The sequence below is a fragment of the Sminthopsis crassicaudata genome, chromosome 6 (assembly GCF_048593235.1).
Source record: "Sminthopsis crassicaudata isolate SCR6 chromosome 6, ASM4859323v1, whole genome shotgun sequence".
In the NCBI taxonomy this organism is placed as follows: Eukaryota; Metazoa; Chordata; class Mammalia; order Dasyuromorphia; family Dasyuridae; genus Sminthopsis; species Sminthopsis crassicaudata.
This window is the reverse complement of record NC_133622.1, coordinates 19,679,692-19,699,825: the sequence shown is the minus strand read 5'-3', so window position 1 is coordinate 19,699,825 and position 20,134 is coordinate 19,679,692. Positions and strand designations below refer to the sequence as shown.

General features: G+C 32.6%; 1 long non-coding RNA gene across 1 annotated transcript in view; it reads left to right on the top strand.

Annotated features, from left to right (window-relative positions):
* Positions 1-2,069: 2,069 nt before the first annotated feature.
* The window catches only part of LOC141547913 (uncharacterized), a 122,768-nt gene continuing 104,703 nt past the window's right edge, over positions 2,070-20,134 (top strand). The window contains exon 1 of the long non-coding RNA XR_012483690.1: positions 2,070-2,194. This is a non-coding gene — a long non-coding RNA (uncharacterized LOC141547913). The remainder of the gene's footprint in view (positions 2,195-20,134) is intronic.

Genomic DNA, 20,134 nt, shown 5'->3' with positions numbered 1-20,134 from the left:
TCATGGTAACTTTGGAAAGTTTCTGTCATTTCTCCATTTCCCCAATTGGCTAAGTGATTTAAACTTTAGTTGTCTGAGTTCTTTAAAAGCAAAAGTAGCTCAGCATCCTCATGTTCCCAGTGTGTTCTGTTATCCCCTATGTTTCTGTCTCCCATTTTTATTAACCATCCAGTGTCTCCAGTCACATAGACTACTGTAGTTTTTATTAAGGCCATCAGAAAATGAAGTTTTGTAACTCTCACTATTCAATGAAAGACACTTTCTTTCAATTGTTTAATTGACTTCCCTAGCAAGAGAAAAAGAAAAGAAAGAAAAAGAAAAAAATATATAAAAGGAGTTTGTCAGAATTTATAAATAATTATTTAAGGCTTAGTAGTTCACATGTAGTTAGGGTCTTTGATATTTATAAATTTTTTGTTTCTATCTAACTCTGAAAATTGGTTGATTATTTTATTTATTTATTTTTTTTTGGTGATAAGGAAACTGAGTCTCTGACAATTAAAGTGTGACTGGTCCATGGTTACTGAACTAATAGCCAGAATGCAAAATCATTTAATCTAAAATCTGTTCTTTGCACTATCTTGCAAAATCATTATTCTTTTAATAATTTCATTTTTTAAAATAAAACTTAGCATAATTATGGGCATATATAAAGCTTTTAACAAACTCTGTATGTGTGGGTTCCTTAAGGTTGACAACACCTTGTTCATGATTTCTTAGGTAATCCCCCTCGTTTGGTAGCTGAAGGTAGATCTACCAAGCTAAATTCTATATTAGTTAATAGTCCTCTCAAACTAATCTAACATAATTCAAATAAAGGATTTTATAAAGTGTGTCATAAAGCAAATAACCACATGAAAGCTTATGTTCATAACCATTTCATGGAGGGTTATATTGCAATTGGAAGAAAAATGGGTTCAAATCTAACCTCTGACACAAGTTGGGGATGGTATGGATAAGTAAGTTCCTTTCAGTATGAAATATGTCAGAATCTACCTTTTTCTTTACATGAGGTCATGTTCTAAATAATGTTCAGTCTGACAGTGATGCTTTTTTTTTCCAAAAATATTCAGTATGTTTGCCATCACACTGCACTGTGAGTAAAGAAATCTCACTTGCCATCTTACTGTAGGTATTGTTTCCCTTTAGGAAGACAGTCATCTAAATCTCACACAATCTTTTAATGTGCTCTCTTACCCATAGTTCAAGGATTGACAATTGTGGTTCATTTTCTGTATGCAAAGCAATAGTAAGGATTGGGGGCAAAGAGGAAAATAGAGTGAATGTTTAATATTCCTCAACATAGCCATGGTCCAATAATTACCCAAGGTTTTATTAAGTTTGTGGAGTCTCTGAATAATTGTTGTTGAGAACTCATGTACTAACTCTGGCGACACAACTTCATTTAATGATGGTACAGAGAATAGAAGTTAAAATTGATTGGATCTTTCCTTTTTATTTTCCTTTGTTCTGCTTCCACCCTGAGAAAGGAGTCATTATAAGATTTTAGACATTAACATGGAGTATATCTCAAAAATGATCTATTATAACACCATAACTTTATAGAAGTACAAACCAAAAAGCAGGTGAGTTCAGTGGTATTCAAAGTCACAAAGGAAGTGCAGAGGTTGGAGATCTTCTATATCCAAAAATAGTGATCTTTCAAATATACCTCCAAAGTGGTTCTTGTTTGCTTCTTCCAATCATCAGAACCCATATCCTGGTCCTAAACTTGGGTAGGTATACAGAATGGCATGAGAAATGCATATAAGAACAAAACAAGTTCCCATAAGAACAAAACAAACCAAAATTTAAAATATAGATAGGTATAATGCATTGAAAGTGAGTGAGTGAGAATGTGTAAAGGGCTAGGAGATGAACCATAGTGTTTTAGGTAACTTTTCAAGAGGATTATTTATAGAATAATTAATCTGTCAGACTACTATTAAATTCAATAGAATTTGTTATATCAATTCTCTGTACTTTGTTTTCTTCTTTTTCATGTGTACATTGTGAAATATTTGTTCATAAATGACTGAACTCTGCTATCTTTCCCGGGTCATCTCAAAGACTCATTTGCTTTGAACATATGAATGACTTGTATGAATCGATCAATAAGGATCAACCAACCCTTAACTGACCACTTCACTGAACAAGTCCCAATGGACAGACATCATATCAGTAAGGAAGTACAGTGAGTAACAAGTTTTCTGTTCTTAAAAAAAAAAAAAGAGCTGAATATTATTAGAGCACAATTGTATCTATTTAGTGCAATTATCTATCTGCATTTACACAGAATCTTAAAAAAATGCCCACCAAGGAACACTATAAACTTTGCGTTCTTCCTCAGTACCAAAATCAAGATAATTCTCATAAAACTTTGCTTTTATATGCTTTTTTAGTTCCTTTTATCTAGGTAAGTCACTTCAGATATAAAAATACTGTAACTCTAGGATCAGCAAATTGAACCAAATACCCAAGTGACCCCAGTTTTAATTGACTTGTAGCAACCTACCAACTGTTAGATTATTTTATTCTAAACATCTCACACTAATGAAACTTAATATCTTAATTTATTTCCTCCAAGAAAAAAAAAAAGATAAATTTTTTTTTTTTACTGAGACACCACAAAGATAAAGATTTTTGAAAATTCCTTCTAAAGAGCCACTGATTTTTTCTTTCTCTCTTTCCTTCAATGTAGCAATACTATAATTCTCTGATATCAAGCAATTACCCTAGTTTTTATTCAGAAACTACAGAAACACACTCAGAAATAGAATCTACCTATGAAACTGATATAGTTAAAGCAGTCAATTCTTATTAGCATACATCAGGCCATGTCCATATTGGTTGGTATTTTTATTACTAATTGACTTTTTCAAATAAGTCCTTTATCCTTTTCATTTGTAAGGATATTGTCAATTAATTCCATTCCTTCAGTGTTAATGGAAAGGGAGGGAAGATTTTTCGCCTTAATCCAAGTCAAAGAAATTATAGAGGATGGAAATTGTATGTGGGAGGAGTGTAGTCATAGATTCAGTGATGGAAGGAGTGTACTGGCAATCAGACAGCAAAGAAGCTCAAGAAAAGCAAGCTCAGGACATTTGGGAATACTTATGGTGTCCTACAATGCTCTCGTTATTATGTTCTATTTGGTCCGATGCAAAGTATTAAGTATTTTTTTTTATTTCTGGGCTTAAATTCAAAAGTGGGTGTGACCCTATTCTGGCTCAGTGTAGCATTCATTCAGAGGCAGTAAGATGGAGGCACATGATTATGTAGCATGTGGATGTGTTTGTGTATACATGTATACCTATACATATGTACATATCCATATATTACATACACATATTTGAAGCTTATTAGAAATAATAGTGGATAACAATTTATATGATAACTAAAACATTATAAAGGTGGTATGAATAGAAAGATTTAAGTATGATCAGTTCAATGGTCAATTACAATACCATGGAAGAGGTAACGATGAATACTGTCTACCATCTGACAGAGAGGTAAGGGACTCAGATATAGAGTGATAATATATATTTTTAGCCATGGTCTGTATGGAAGTTTGATTTGCTTTGTTAAAGAAGATTTTGTTTTTGTTTTATTTCACAGTAGAAAATATTTAGAAGTGAAACAAAAGGAATGCTTGCGAACTAATTTAAAAAAAGTAACATTTTTATTACCATGTTTTTTTGTTTTGTTTTGATACTATACAATTTCTTTTAATTCTAAGATTATACTTTGCAATTCATATCAAAGTAATTGTGATTGATAGTGAGATACTTGTGATTGATATTTAGTTTAATGGGACAAAAGGAGTAATTTTGAAAATATTGTGTGGATATTTTGAAGTTTAAAATGGGCATGTAATATAAAAGAGCAATTTTGACAAATCACTGGATTGTATTTCTCAGTGATCTTTGTCTAAATAAAGTGACTCAGAGGAGAAACCATAGACTTGAAGAAGAAAGAAACATTATAGATGATCTAATCCAATATTTAATTTTATAGATGAATAAAATGAGACTCAGATCATGAAATTTCTCCCCTCACATAGAATAAATAACAGGAATAAGATCTGAACCTACATCTTTCCAATGAAAATTTCACGTCCTTCTTGTCATATAACATGAACACTCTTGCTGTCATTTTTCTTTATAAAGATAAGAAATCCTATATCTTTTCTTTCTTTTTTGTTTGTTTGTTTGCTTGTTTTAAATCTATAAAATGATAGAGAGGGAGGTGGAACTAAGTGATCTCTTAAGTTCTCTTCTGTCAATTGGACCAAATCCAGAAACCAAATTGTAGTTAACCAGAGGTGTACAAAGAAGATTATAGACAGGAGAGTCAGAAATCAAAGAGAAGTTTAATTTCAAAGTGAGGGAAATGCTTGCAAGTCTAAGTCCTCCTGAGAGGAAGGGCTTATGGTTTGTTGGAAGGGTAGGGCTTTTATCCATGATAATCTTACAAGGTGGGACCCAACATAGTCACTTTTATATTTTGAGTAAACAGTTTCCATGATTGGCCTTTCTTGGAATGATAGACATATTTTTGGATCTTATGGGATTATTCTCTAAGTTATAAAAATTATTGAGCCCTGTCTTGGGTTGTTGAATATTGTGATCATTTTGTGGGGTGCAGAACCAGAGTTAGTATGGAAGAAACAAAAGTGAAACACCTAGTGAGCTCACTTAGCATGTCAGGAGATTAGATTAATCATCTCTTGCTGCAGAAGAAAGTTGGCTTTAGTACCAGCTCCCCTACAATCCCAGGAGAAATATAAATAAAAGCAATACAAAAATTATATGATTTTTCCAGAGGGTGAGCATACCCTTCTTATTTCTAGCTCAGAAAATAGCCTGTTTTGGGGGGCTTAGGTCTGGAAAAACAGAGCATTTCCTATTATGTGGACACTTCTTACTCTGAATTTTTAGATTCAAAATCTCTAGAGCTGTGCACTAATTCATATTGCACTGAATAATATTTTAAAGAGTTTAGAGATTTATCATTCAATGTTTATTATATATACTATAATGGATATTTGAGAAATTTTATAATATGTTATTTTAAAAATTACCAAATATTCTTCATTAAACATAACTAAAGGCCAGACTGTTTTACTTGTCCAAATGTATGACACTGAGCTATTTTCTCAAAGGTCGTTGCTAAACAATGATGCTATGATAAATTTTAGTTGGAGTTTCTAATATTATGAGAGCAAAGGATTCTCTTAACTTCCTTTATGGTTTCTCATTCCACCTTTTATAGTGTGCATATAGTTCTAAATTCAATAATTGTTGTCAGATCATATTTCTATTTCATTCTGCTATCATCCTTAATAGTATATTGTTAATATTTAATTGTTGTTAGGTACTTAAAGGTAATTAGAAAAAAAAGGAAAATTAGAATAAAGAAAAAAATCAGTAAAATTGACCAATACATTGAAAAATTTGACATTATTTGCTGTGTTCAGAAATCAAGGACTCATCTGCAAATGAAATGAAGAGGTATATTATCTTACCTTTGGAAACAACTTTGTTCTTAGTAATTTCTTAATCTTCATTTTCATGTTACCTGGCAGTTCTTTTATTTATGGTACTGTGGTCCATGTGTATATTGTTTCTCTGGTTCTGTTTACTTCACTTTGTATTATTTAATGTAAGTCTTTCATGTTTTTGCTATATATGCCATTTTTAGAGTAAAATGATATGCAATCATATTCATATAACATGGTTTTTTTAAGTCATGTGCCATTTAAAATAAATCAAGTAATAATGGACCAAAAATTATTTTAAAAACTTCCCATATTTATTGGGAAAGCTTTCATTATAACACCATTGCATATGAACACTTCTATAACCATAGAAAAAATAATTTTGCGTCAATAATTTATGTGGTTCTTCTTAGAAGAAATATAAAGTTCATTGTGCCAAAGAATTTTTCTGTATTATTTCAGATAAAATTTTAGTTTTGAATGATTTGTCTTAAATATGATTGTATCATTTATTTTCCTAGTGTGAAACCATCCTTTCATCCCTGGTATAAATTAAATTTGATCATAATGAATGATACATAAGATACATTGTTGTATTCTTTCTGAAAAGCCTAATAAAATTAACAAAATTGATAAGGCTTTAAGCTGACCTGATTAAAAAGAGGGCAGATAAAACGAACCTCTAAAATATTGTTGAATAGGATAAAATTATAACAAAACAAAAAGAAATAAAAATAATTATCTCAGAACTTTTAGACATACTTCTGTCCCCACATTACTCCAAAAATGAAAATGCCCAAGAAATAGAAAAAAAAATTTCCAAAAATAGAAGGGCCAAATAATCTAGACTCTAGAGGAGAAAATATCTATTTGAAAGACACTACAAAGTGGAAAAAAATAGAAGTAAATTCCTAGCCACTGTAGGAAACAAATATGGTCCACTGTCTAGATAATTTCTGTATCTCACTGACAAAGCCCACCAGAATGATATAGAAAGAGAATTGAAATAACTGTAGACAACATAAAATATCTGGATCTTCTATCTGCCAAGACAAACCCAGGAACTCTATGAACACAATTACAAAACACTTCTCAAACAAAGTCAGATTTAAAAAATTGTGAAAATATTAACTGCTTATGGACATAATAAAAATTATGATTATGCCCTAAATTGGTCTACTTATTCAGTGCCATACAAATAAAACTAACAAAAAAGCATTTTATAGAACTAGAAAAAATAAAAATAAAATGTATCTGGAATAATAGAAGATCAAGAAATCAAGGGAATTCATTAAAAAAAAAAAATACAAAGGATGATGGCCTAGCAATACCAGACTGAAAACTATATTATAAAGCATCAGTCATCAAAATCATTTGGTACTGACTAAGAAATACAGTAGTGGAGTAAATGAGATACACATGATGTAATAATCAAGACCTATAGTTACCTTTTTGATAAACCTCCAGACTCCAGTTTCTAGGATAAAAAAATCACTCTTTGACAAAAATTGCTAGGAAAATTAGAAAATAATGCCAGAGACTTAGCATAGACCTATTTCTCACACCAAGTCAAGATCAAAATGGTTACATGATTTGAGCATAAGGGATAATACCATAAGCAAATTAGGAGACCAAGGAATCATTTACCTATCAGATCTTTAAAGAAAAGAGGAACTCTTGACCAAAGAAGTACTAGGGCATATTATGAAATGCAAAATGGACAACTTTGATTTAAAAGTTTTTGCACAAAAAACCCCAACATCAACAAGATTAAAAAAGATGTATAAACAGGGGAACATTTTATAGCCATAGTTTCTGTTAAGGGGCACATTTCTCAAATATATAAAAAACATGACAAATTTATAAATATACAAATCATTCCCCAATTGATAAATGGTTAGTGTATGAACAAACAATTTTCAGGTGATGAAATTAAAGCTATCTATAGTCGTATGAAAAAATGTTCAAAAAAACTCTTCATTTGAGAATTGCAAATTAAAACATCTCTGAGGTACCACCTCCAACCTCTATTTGCCAAGATGACAGGAAAACATAATGAATGATAAATGTTAGAGAAGGTGTGGAAAAACTGGGAAACTAATACATTGTTGGTGGAATTGTGAAATGATCAAACCATTCTGGAAAACAACTTGGAATGAAGCCCAAAAAGCTATCACACTATGTATACCCTTTGATCCAGCAGTCTCTACTGGATCTGTATCCCAAGGAAATCATAAAAAAGGGAAAAGGACCCACATGTTCAAAAATATTTGTAGCAGCTCTTTTTGTGATAGCAAAGAATTGGAAAATGAGTAAATGTCCATCAATTAGCAATGGCTGAAAAAAATGTAGTATATGAAGGTATTGGGATATTATTGTTACATAAAAATGATGAACAAGATGAATTTAGAAAGGACTGAAAATGTTTACATGAACAGAATAAGGAGAAGCAGGAATACACTGTATATGATAACAGCAAGACTGTGTGATGATCAGCTACAAAAGACTTGGTTCTTCTCAGTAGTTCAGTGATCCAAGGCAATCCAAGGAAAATGCTACCTGCATCCAGAAAAAGAACTAAGGAGATTGAATGTAAATCAACACATGCTATGTTTACATTTTTTTCCTGGTTTTTTTTCTTCTTGTGGTTTTGCTTTTTTATTCTGAGTTTTTTCCCCCAGCATGATTCAGAAAGAAATGTATTTTAAAAGTTCTTATACATGTTATTACCAGAAAAAATTAAACAATAAAAAAGAAACAAATACCATCCTAATAACTAAACCAGGGAAGTAAAGAAAAACTACAGATATCATTAATGACTGTTGATTTTAAAAAGTAATATCCCATACAACATTTCTTTTTTAATATGTGTCTCTATTTACTAAATTTGGACTCAATAATACATTTATACAATAGCCCTTTAACAGTTATAAAGCACTTTATATAGCTTATATCCTTCTATTTCAGAACAAGCACATGATGTAGGTCCTATAGCCTTTCTTATCTTTACTTATAATGAAAAATTTGAAATTTAAAGAGAGTATAGTACATGATTTAGCCATTATCATACAGTAAAAGTCAGTAGCAGGATCTGATCCCAGTGTACCCAGGCCAGAACACTTTCTACTCCTTAAAATCCCGTTTTTATAAACCCTGTGTTTTTTTACACTGCAGTGAATTTGTCCTTTATTTTGTTTTTATTTTTTTTAATTATAATAGTTTTTATTTATCAGATATATGCATGGGTAATTTCACAATTAACAATTGCCAAACCTTTTGTTCTAATTTTTTCCTCTCCTTCCCCCCCATGGAAGGTTGACCAATACATGTGAAATATGTTAGAGCATAAATTAAATACAATATATGTATACATGTCCAAACAGTTGTTTTGCTGTACAAAAAGAATCTGACTTTGAAATAGTATACAATTAGCCTGTGAAGGAAATCAGAAATTCAGGTGGACAAAAATAGAGGGATTGGGAATTCTACGTAATGCTCATAGTCATCTTTCAGAGTTCTTTTGCTGGGTGTAGTTGGTTCAGTTCATTACTGCTCTATTGGAACTGATTTGGTTCATCTCATTGCTGAAAATGGCTACATCCATCAGAATTGATCATCATACAGTATTGTTGTTGACTTTATTTTGTTTTTAAATAATTATTTTAATTGGAATCATTAAGACATTTGCTATAAAACTTATTTGGAAGAAGATAGTTCTTATTTCTACACAGACTTAGAAAATAATTTTGAACCAGAGGAATTCTTAACAATTCTGTTTTATAATATTTTATCTGTGCAACTTTTCCTTCATTCCTGCTCTCCCATTTTCTGTTGATGAAAGACAGATATAAAGCCTTAGAGTGTATTTTTTATTTAAGGGCAAAAGCTATGGAAACATTTGTCTGGTGTGCTTTAAGATGCTCTGCTGTTTGCTATGGATCCTGCTCCTACAGTTTTTCCAAGTTAGCACTACAGTATACATTGTTAGCAAAGAGATAACAGGAAGAGAATAATTTGGCAGATCATATGGCACAAATGATTTTAGTATCCTTGTATATTAACTGTGATATGATGGTCATGATGATGAGCAACAATAGATAAGAGAGAATGGATGGGAAAAGTAAACAGCCTCATTGGATTTACATCTGTGTAAAACTGACAATAAGCACCAAATTCCCAGATTCTGAGATTAGGTATTCAGTTATTTTTTTTTCTTCAAGGTGACCTTAATATTTATCAAAAATCAGACATTCAATAAAAAAGAATTGTTAACACACCTATGTCCCTGTACAATTTAAGCATATAGAAAAATATATGTGGATGGCTTGATAGTGTCCTGGAAAGAATGCCAGGCCTGGAGTTGGGAAAACTCATCTTCCCAAATTCAAATCTGGCTTCAGATACTTAGTAGTTGTGTGACCATGGACAAGTCACTTTACTCTATTTGCGTCAATTTCTTCAGCCATAAAAATTAACATAAAAAGGAAATGCTTACCATTCTAATATCTTTGCTAAGAAAATACCAAACACGATCATGAATATTTAGCAAAGATTGAAACGACCAAAAACATAAATATGAGGTGGGTGTTGTCTGTCTATCTATATACAGATACCTTGGTACTTTTATTGTTTTCTTATGTGAATTATGAAAATAAGAAAATTGTGACAAAAATGCTAAGTTATCAAAAAAGATAAAATGGACAATTTTAATTACTTGAAAATGTAATTTTTAAAACCACATAATAGTAAGACAGTAGGTGGTTCTCTACCTACTGATACATTTAAAACAAACAAAAACAAATTTATGTCCACATATTTTCATAGACCATTTCATTATTTTGGATCAAATGAGAAAGTGACTGGGAGAATAATAGGAAAAACAAGGCAGCACAGTTCTGGAATGTCCTTTGTTTTTTTTTTTTTTTTTTTTTTTTGTTGTTGTTTGTTTTTTGTTTTGTTTGTTTGTTTGTTTTTCCCTAAAGCATTTGAAAGACCCAGATCAGAAGATCTTCTTTATGTAAAAAAATTGGAGGAAAAGTGAATATACATTTAATGAATGCCTACTCTGCACCAAACACTATTCTAAATGTTTCACAAATATCCCATTTGAGGATTACAGTAATGCTGTAAGATAGATGCTGTGAATACAGTTTTCATTTGAGGAAACTATGGCAAACAAAAGTTTATTAGCTTGCTTAGAGTCACACAGCTTGTCAATATCTGAAGCCAGATTTGAATTTAGGTCATGATCCATTGACCAATTGACTTAGTCCAGATCTGTCATTTCACTGGTACGTAGAATTACCTACCAGTGTAGAAAACCCTTCTGTTAATGGAGATTGGTGCTGATCTCCAACTTTTATTCTGAAAGTATTGTCTAGACCCAGAGAATTTAAGACTTGTCTGGCATTGGACAGTTATTCTATGTCAGATATAGCGCTTGAACGCAGAACTTTCTGCCTTAAAAAACAATCTTATCTCCAATTTATCACAGAAGGCATAATGAAAAAACAGTTAAAGTAAGACATTAGGGCACATCTACTTGTGTCTAAATATAACTATTTAGTATAAAATCTACTTTCTGATTGATTTAAAGGGAAGAATAACTTAAATAAACTAGCTGCTAGTTTCATGTGCTTATGTGTGACCTCATATTCTGGTGAATCCCTAAGGCTGCACTCTCTGAAGGTGTCATTGAACACGAGTGTATTTTGAAATCAATAATATATTCCATCCACTGTGACATATTAATTTCACAGTTAGTACCTTAGATTTATGGTCACGAAGGTGACATCAACATGGTGTCTCATTGAAAACAATGGACAGTATCACAAAAACCTGTAGTAAACCTACTGAACCCCATGTTCCCTCATAAAGTTATAATCTTTCATAATTTTGTTGATGGCCATTTACACAGCCTTGATCAGGCAGTCAATTAAGCAAATTTATGTTCAAGTAGAGCTCAACTTAATCAGAGCCAAAAGGACTTTGCTCTGGGCAGTAATATCCATGGAGGAGCTGGCACACTTCTACCACTTCTACCACCACAAATTGCACTGGGAGAAAGCTGGCTGTTTTGTTAAGCCAGTTATTCACATAGCTTCTGGGCTGCCCTGCATCGGTCCCCTAGGAAACCACAAACGTTGGATCTTTGGAGATAAGTGGCCAGAGTAATAATAGGAACTATCTACCATCCCCTCTAGTCAATTCAGTCCCAGCCCTTTCCAAGCTGCAACTTCTTCTAACTGTGATGGCTACTGTTAAGAAGCTATTCCTTTATCCTGAAGCTCTTTCATTTCATCCCCCTTATTTATTGAAACCCAGATTTTTTTATATATATTTTATTTGTTTATTTATTTATTTTGCTAAAGAGACCAGCTCTCTTATCAACATATTCAAGGCTAATTGCATCTTCTCTAATACTCTTGGAAATACAGAATATGAAAAAAGGAAATGGCAGACCACTTTTCCTCCATTTCAACTTTAGGGTCTTTTCACTACCATCATTGCTCAACAATTACTTCTCTTTTAAAGTTTTCTGGATCCTCTCCAGTGACTTGTAACTACTTTATATGTACCTCATAGCAATTTATTCTTTCTTCTTTCCAGTAAGTGTGATACTTGCTTCAGTTTTATTTTCTACTCAATGCCTTCCCTTTCAAATGTTTGACCTAGCAATTGTAAAATCTTGTCATTCACTATGAGCCTTTTTTCTCAATTTTCATGAAGTTCAGAAGCAATCCAACTTTAGACAATACTTCTAACTGAATTAGCTTTTTTTGTAATACAGTCCTTAAATGTAGCTCCTAAATTGTACATTTTGCTTTAGAAATAGTATATATTTGATTGATGGTGAATAAATAAATTTAGTGAGGATTAATTATAGTATCTTACATATTAAGTCAATCTGAGAGGCGGAGAAATGACACGATCGCTGTTCTTTATAAATATAAGATTGAGTGGCACTTAGGTTCAGTGAGAAGAATGTCAGACATGGAAACAGACTCATTTTTGTTAGTTATCTCTGGTACTAGCTTTTTAACTCTGGGAAAATCACATAACTGTGATTGCCTCAATTTCCTCATCTATAGAAATGAGCTGGAGAAGGAAATGGCAAACCCCTTCACTATCTAAATGGGGTCATAAAGAATAGCAGCAATCCAGAGTAGCCAATATGGAAGATTAGAAGCGGAAACCGAGAGACACTTTCTCAACTTTCCTTTTCAAACATCTTTATAGTGGTTTCAAATCACGTGTTGGAATGGCTAAGCCAGCAAAAGGTTGGGGTGCACCATTTTCCCAGCCATCGACAAATCAGTTTTGCAAGAGAGAGGCAGTGATGGGGACATGTCTGGAGTGTAGATGAATAGCAATAGCAGTCCCAGCAATTGCTTTAGGAGCTCTCAACCCAGAGATGGTTAGTGAAGGGTCAGACAACTCATCAGAAAGAGCTTAAAAGAGATCTTTTGTTGGAAGTAGGTGTATCTGACACTGATTGGCAACTCTTTTGTCCATGTATAGTTCTGAGTCACAATTTTAGGGAGGAGAAAAACACTTGTGGGCTAGTCTCAGGAAAGCAAAAGCCCTGGTTGCAGGTCCAGGCCAAAAGGAGTACTAGTATTTATAGCAGCAGGGAAATAGGAGACCTGCTAACAGGTTCAGAATCAAAATGTGAGTGTTAGTGCTTGTGACTGTCTGCTGGGATACACTATCTGAATAAAGGTCAGAACACAGAACAGGAAAGCAGTGATCACACTTCTTTCCACATCACAATATCTTGAAGCATCAAAAACTTGGAGAAACAAACAAAAAAAAAAAACTAGCTCTGAAAACAGCAACATGTAAGAGCCTAAACCTTGGGCCAGTGCCTACCCACAAGTGAAAGAGTCAAACTTTATAAAGCACAATGACAAGAAATTACAAAAAAGAACATTTATTAAAACCTACTATGGTGACATAGAAAACCAAGACACAAATTCAAAAGAAGAAAATAAAATGAAAACAAATACACTAAAAGTCTCAAAGAAAAATATCAATTGAATACAAGCCAAACAATTTCAGGAGGAATTTTTTTAGAGGGATGAGTGGTAGAGAAGAAATTGGGGTAAAGAGAATGAGAGTGATGCAGGAAATTATGATAAGAGAATTAAAAATTTGATAAAGTAAGCACAAAGAATATTGAAAATAATACCTGAAGAACTAGAATTGGCCTAAAGTTTTAAAAGGCACTTAATTGCTTAAAGAAAATAATTGCTTTTAAAAACAATATAGGTTTCCAGAAAAAGAACTAACACATGCTACGTTCACTTCTTTTTTCTGTTTTTTTTTTAAATTCTTCCAATGGTTTTTCCCTTTTGCTCTGAGTTTTCTCTCAACATGATTCATAAAGCATCATGTATTAAAATAAATAAATTTACAAGAAAAAAAGCATTAGAGGCCCAATAAAAATGGATTTGCCAAAAATTCACTGAAGAAAAGAACTCCTTAAAAATAATTGGCCAAATGGAGAAGTACAAAAGCTTTCTAAAGTAAATAATTCCTTAAAAATCAGAATTGAGAGGCATGCAGATGGTGCAGTGGCTAGAATATGGGCCAAGTATGGGTCAACAGTATCTGAGTTTTCCTTTGGTCTCAGATACTTAAAAATTCCTAGCTGTGTAATTCTAGACAAGTCACTTAACCCCAATTGCTTTGGCAAGGAAAAAAAAATAGAATTGGCCAATTGGAAGCTAATGACATCATACATTTCAAGAAACAATAAAGCAAAGTCAAAATGATGAAAACAAATACAAAGATATGAAATATCTCATAGGAAATGTAACTGAGCTGGAATATAGATTGAGAAGAAAATATTTAAGAATTATTGAAGTATCTTTAAAATTTTAGACATTATATCCAATGTATATATATAAAAAAACTTCTCCTGTATTTTAGATCCAGAAGGTAAAATAGAAATTGAAAGAATCCACTGAACACACCCTGAAAGAGAGCCCAAAATATATGCACCCAGAAATATTATTAAAAAATTCCAGGTCTTCCAAGTCAAGGAGAAAATATTACATGGAGATAAAAAGAAATAATTTCAATTATCATGGAGGTAGTCAGAATAACCCAAAATTTAGCTGCTTCTATTTTTAAAGGATCAGAAGGCTTGCAGTATATTTCCAAAGATAACTGAAATAACCACAGCAATAGAAAATTGAAAATACTGTGCTTTGACCTACATTCAGTCTCTATGGCTCTCTCTTTGGATGGCACTTTGTATCCCAAATCTATTGGAATTGCCTCACTTTGAGTCTTTTGAAAAGAGCCCAGTTGATCATCACATAATCTTGCTTTTACTGTGTGCAATGTTCTCTCGGCTCTGCACACTTTATTCAGCATCAATTCATGTAAGTTTTCCAGGATTTTTTGAAATCAGTCTACTCTTCAATCCTTATAGTAAAGTACCATATACCATATACCATGACTTATTTAGCCATTCCCCAACCTATGGGCATCCACTCAGTTTCCTGTTCTTTGCCACTATAAAAAAGGGCTGCCACAAACATTTTTGCACCTGTGAGTACTTTGCCCTCCTTGTTGGTCTCTTTAGGATATAGACCCAGTAGAGACACTGTATGATCAAGAGGCAGTACAATTTTATAGCCCTTTGGGCATAGTTCTTTTTCACAACTCTCCCAACAATGCACCAGTGTCCAAGTTTACCCACATTCCCTTTAACATATATCCTTATCTTTTCCTGTCATCTTAACCAACCTAACAGGTTGAAGTGGTACCTCAGAGCTGTCTTAATTTGCATTTATCTAACAATAGTGATTTTAAGAAGAAGAAATTTATATTACATATATGTGTGTATATATCTATATCTATATCTATATATCTATCTATATATCTATATATATGTATATATATATATATATATATATATATATATATATATATATATATATATAGAGAGAGAGAGAGAGAGAGAGAGAGAGAGAGAGAATAGAAGTTTCTTTGATAAAGATCTATTTTTTTGGATATATAGAGAACTGAGTCGAATTTATAAAAATAAGATCCTTTCCCAATTGATATCATTGAAAGTTTTTTTTTTATTATATATATATATATATATATATATATTTTATAATATTATCCCTTGTATTCATTTTTCCAATTTACCCCCCCTCCCTCTATTCCCTCCCCCCGACAACAGGCAATCCCATACATTTTACATGTGTTACAATATAGTCTAGGTACAATACATGTGTGCGAATATCATTTTCTTGTTGCACAATAAACATTAGAATCCGAAGGTACATGCAACCTGGGCAGACAGATATTAGTGCTAACAATTTTCATTCCCCTCCCAGTGTTTCTTCTCTGGGTGCAGCTACCTCTGTCCATCATTGATCAACTGGAAGTGAGTTGGATCTTCTTTATGTTGAAGATTTCCACTTCCATCAGAATACATCCTCATACAGCATTGTTGTTGAAGTGTACAGTGATCTTCTGGTTCTGCTCATTTCACTCAGCATCAGTTGATTTAAGTCTCTCCAGGCCTCTCTATATTCCTCCTGCTGGTCATTTCTTACCGAGCAATAATATTCCATAACCTTCATATACCACAATTTACCCAACCATTCTCCAACTGATGGACATCCATTCATCCTCCAGTTTCTAGCTACAACAAAAAGAGCTGCCACAAACATTTTGGCACATATATGTCTCTTTCCGCTCTTTAGTATTTCTTTGGGATATAATCCCAGTAGTAGCGCTGCTGGGTCAAAGGGTATGCACAGTTTGATAACTTTTTGGGCATAATTCCAGATTGCTCTCCAGAATGGCTGGATTCTTTCACAACTCCACCAGCAATGTATTAGTGTCCCAGTTTCCCCACATCCCCTCCAACATTTGTCATTATTTGTTCCTGTCATCTTAGCCAATCTGACAGGTGTGTAGTGGTATCTCAGAGTGGTCTTAATTTGCATTTCTCTGATCAGTAGTGATTTGGAACACTCTTTCATGTGAGTGGATATAGTTTCAATTTCTTCCTCTGAGAATTGTCTGTTCATATCCTTTGACCATTTATCAATTGGAGAATGGTTCGGTTTCTTATAAATTAGGGTCAGTTCTCTATATATTTTAGAAATGAGACCTTTGTCAGCACCTTTGTTTTTAAAAATATTTTCCCAATTTGTTACTTCCCTTCTAATCTTGTTTGCATTAGTATTATTTGTACAGAAACTTTTTAGTTTGATGTAATCAAAATCTTCTATTTTGTGATCAATAATGATCTCTAGTTCTCCTCTGGTCATAAATTCCTTCCTCCTCCACAAGTCTGAGAGGTAGATTATCCTCTGTTCCTGTAATCTATTTATTATCTCCCTCTTTATGCCTAAATCATGGACCCATTTTGATCTTATCTTGGTATATGGTGTTAAGTGTGGATCCATATCTAATTTCTGCCATACTAATTTCCAGTTTTCCCAACAGTTTTTTCCGAATAATGAATTTTTATCCCTAATGTTGGAATCTTTGGGTTTGTCAAAGATTAGATTGCTATAGATGTATCCTTTTTTGTCCTTTGTATCTAATCTGTTCCACTGATCTACCGGTCTATTTCGTAGCCAATACCAAATGGTTTTGGTGACTGCTGCTATATAATATAGCTTTAGATCAGGTACACTTAGACCACCTTCCTCTGAGTTTTTTTTCATTAGTTCCCTTGCAATTCTCGACCTTTTATTCTTCCATATGAATTTTGTTGTTATTTTTTCTAGGTCATTAAAATAGTTTCTTGGGAGTCTGATTGGTATAGCACTAAATAAATAGATTAGTTTGGGGAGTATTGTCATCTTTATTATATTCGCTCGGCCTATCCAAGAGCACTGAATGTCTTTCCAATTATTTAAATCTGATTTTATTTTTGTGGCAAGTGTTTTGTAATTTTTCTCATATAATTCCTGACTTTTCTTTGGTAGATGGATTCCCAAATATTTTATACTCTCAACATTTGTTTGGAATGGAATTTCTCTTTGTATCTCTTGCTGTTGCATTTTGTTAGTGATATATAAAAATGCCGAGGATTTATGTGGATTTATTTTGTATCCTGCCACTTTGCTGAAATTTTGAATTATTTCTAGTAGCTTTTTAGCAGAGTCTTTGGGGTTCTCTAAGTATACCATCATGTCATCTGCAAAAAGTGATAGTTTGATTTCCTCATTTCCTACTCTAATTCCTTGAATCTCTTTCTCGGCTCTTATTGCCGAGGCTAGCGTTTCTAGTACTATATTGAATAGTAATGGTGATAGTGGGCAACCTTGTTTCACTCCTGATCTTACTGGGAAAGGTTGCAGTTTATTTCTATTGCATATTATGCTTACTGACGGTCTTAAATATATACTCCTGATTATTCTAAGGAATAATCCATTTATTCCTATACTCTCAAGAGTTTTTAGTAGGAATGGATGTTGGATTTTGTCAAATGCTTTTTCTGCATCTATTGAGATGATCATATGGTTCTTATTAATTTGATTATTAATATGGTCAATTATATTAATAGTTTTCCTAATATTAAACCAGCCCTGCATTCCTGGAATAAATCCTACTTGATCATAGTGTATTATCTTGGAGATGATTTTCTGAAGTCTTTTTGCTAATATCTTATTTAAGATTTTAGCATCAATATTCATTAAGGAGATTGGTCTATAATTTTCTTTCTCAGTTTTCGATCTACCAGGTTTAGGTATCAGTACCATGTCTGTGTCATAAAAGGAGTTTGGTAGGACTCCTTCATCCCCTATTTTTTCAAATAGTTTATATAGCATTGGGGCTAATTGTTCTTTAAATGTTTGGTAGAATTCACATGTGAATCCATCTGGCCCTGGGGATTTTTTCCTGGGGAGTTGATTAATAGCTTGTTCTATTTCTTTTTCTGAAATGGGACTATTTAAGCAATTTATCTCCTCCTCTGTTAATCTAGGGAGCCTATATTTTTGGAGAAAGTCATCCATTTCACTTAAGTTATCAAATTTATTGGCATAAAGTTGCGCAAAGTAACTCCTTATTATTTCTCTAATTTCCTCTTCATTGGTGGAAAGATCCCCCTTTTCATTTGTAAGACTATCAATTTGATTTTCCTCTTTCTTTTTTTTTGATCAAATTTACCAAAGGTTTATCTATTTTATTGGCTTTTTCATAAAACCAACTCTTGGTTTTATTTATTAATTCAATAGTTTTTTTACTTTCAATTTTATTGATTTCTCCTTTTAATTTTTGTATTTCGAGTTTAATTTTTGGTTGGGGGTGATATCATTGAAAGTTTTGAATAACCAGTATTAAGAAAAAAAGTACAAGCTATCTGTTGTCAGAAGAACACAATCCTCTAAACCACCTTTGATGAGAGAAAGGAAAGTTGAAACAACTCTAAGGTACCACTTCAAACATATCAGAAAAAAAAAAAAAAAAAAAAAAAAAACAGATGCTGGAGGGAATGAAGGAAAATAAGTATAGTGATAAACTGTTAGAGTTGTGAATTAGTTGAAGCTTTCTGGAGAACAATAAGATGTATGCCCCCAAAGCTATAAAACTATACATATTCTTTGATCCAGCCACAACACTTCTATGTTATAAGAAATAAAAGAAAAAGTAACAAAATTTATAGATACTGTTTTTGTGATGGCAAAAAGAAAGGAAGTTGAGGGGATGTTGGTCAGTTTGAGAACGACTGAATGAGCATTGGGGTATTGTGATTGGAACATTGTGATGGAATGTGATGGAATACAATTGTGATATGAGAAATAAGGGGGATGATTTCAGAAAATTCAGAAACTGATTTCAGAAAAAAACATGACAGGGCTCTATGAAATGATTTAAAGCAAATTGAGAAGAATGGGGAAATCATTTGCAGAGTAACAACAATATTGTAATGATGGTCAATTGCAAAAGAATTGGCTACTCTGATCAGTACAAAGATCCAAGACAGTTCCAAAGACTCATGATCAAAAACAGTATTTACCTTCAAAGAGAGAGAGAGAACTGATGAATTTAGTATAAATAGGAGTGTGATTTTTCTTTCATTTTTGTGCAGTATAGCCAATATGAAAAAATGATTTACATGATTCCATATGTATGATTGATATGATAATGTTGGCTTTTTAGAGTATGGGGAAAAGATGGGAGGAAGGAAGTGAATTCAGAACTCCAAATTTAAAAAAGAAAATAATATTTAAAATAAATAATAAATTTGACAAGCAAACAATCACAATCAAGAGGGAAAAACTTACTTAGAAGATTTCAAAACACATGGATTCTTTTATATATATATATATTTATTTATACACACACAACACACGTGTATCAACAAATGTCCATGTCCATACTACATATACACATATTGTCTTGTGTCTGTGGGATGAGATACACAGTGAAATGGTTATTGCTATGAGGTAGAACTGTTCATACAAGACATATGGGAGAAGAAAAAAATTGAGGAGGGTTTTAAGGTGGGAAGGTATCTGGTTTGGCAGGGAGAAGTGAGGAGATAATACATCCTTTATACTTTCTAGAAGCTTCACAGAGTCATATGTCTAGAACATGATCAATCCTTTATATATCAATTACTTTAGTCGTTCTATGAATTACAGG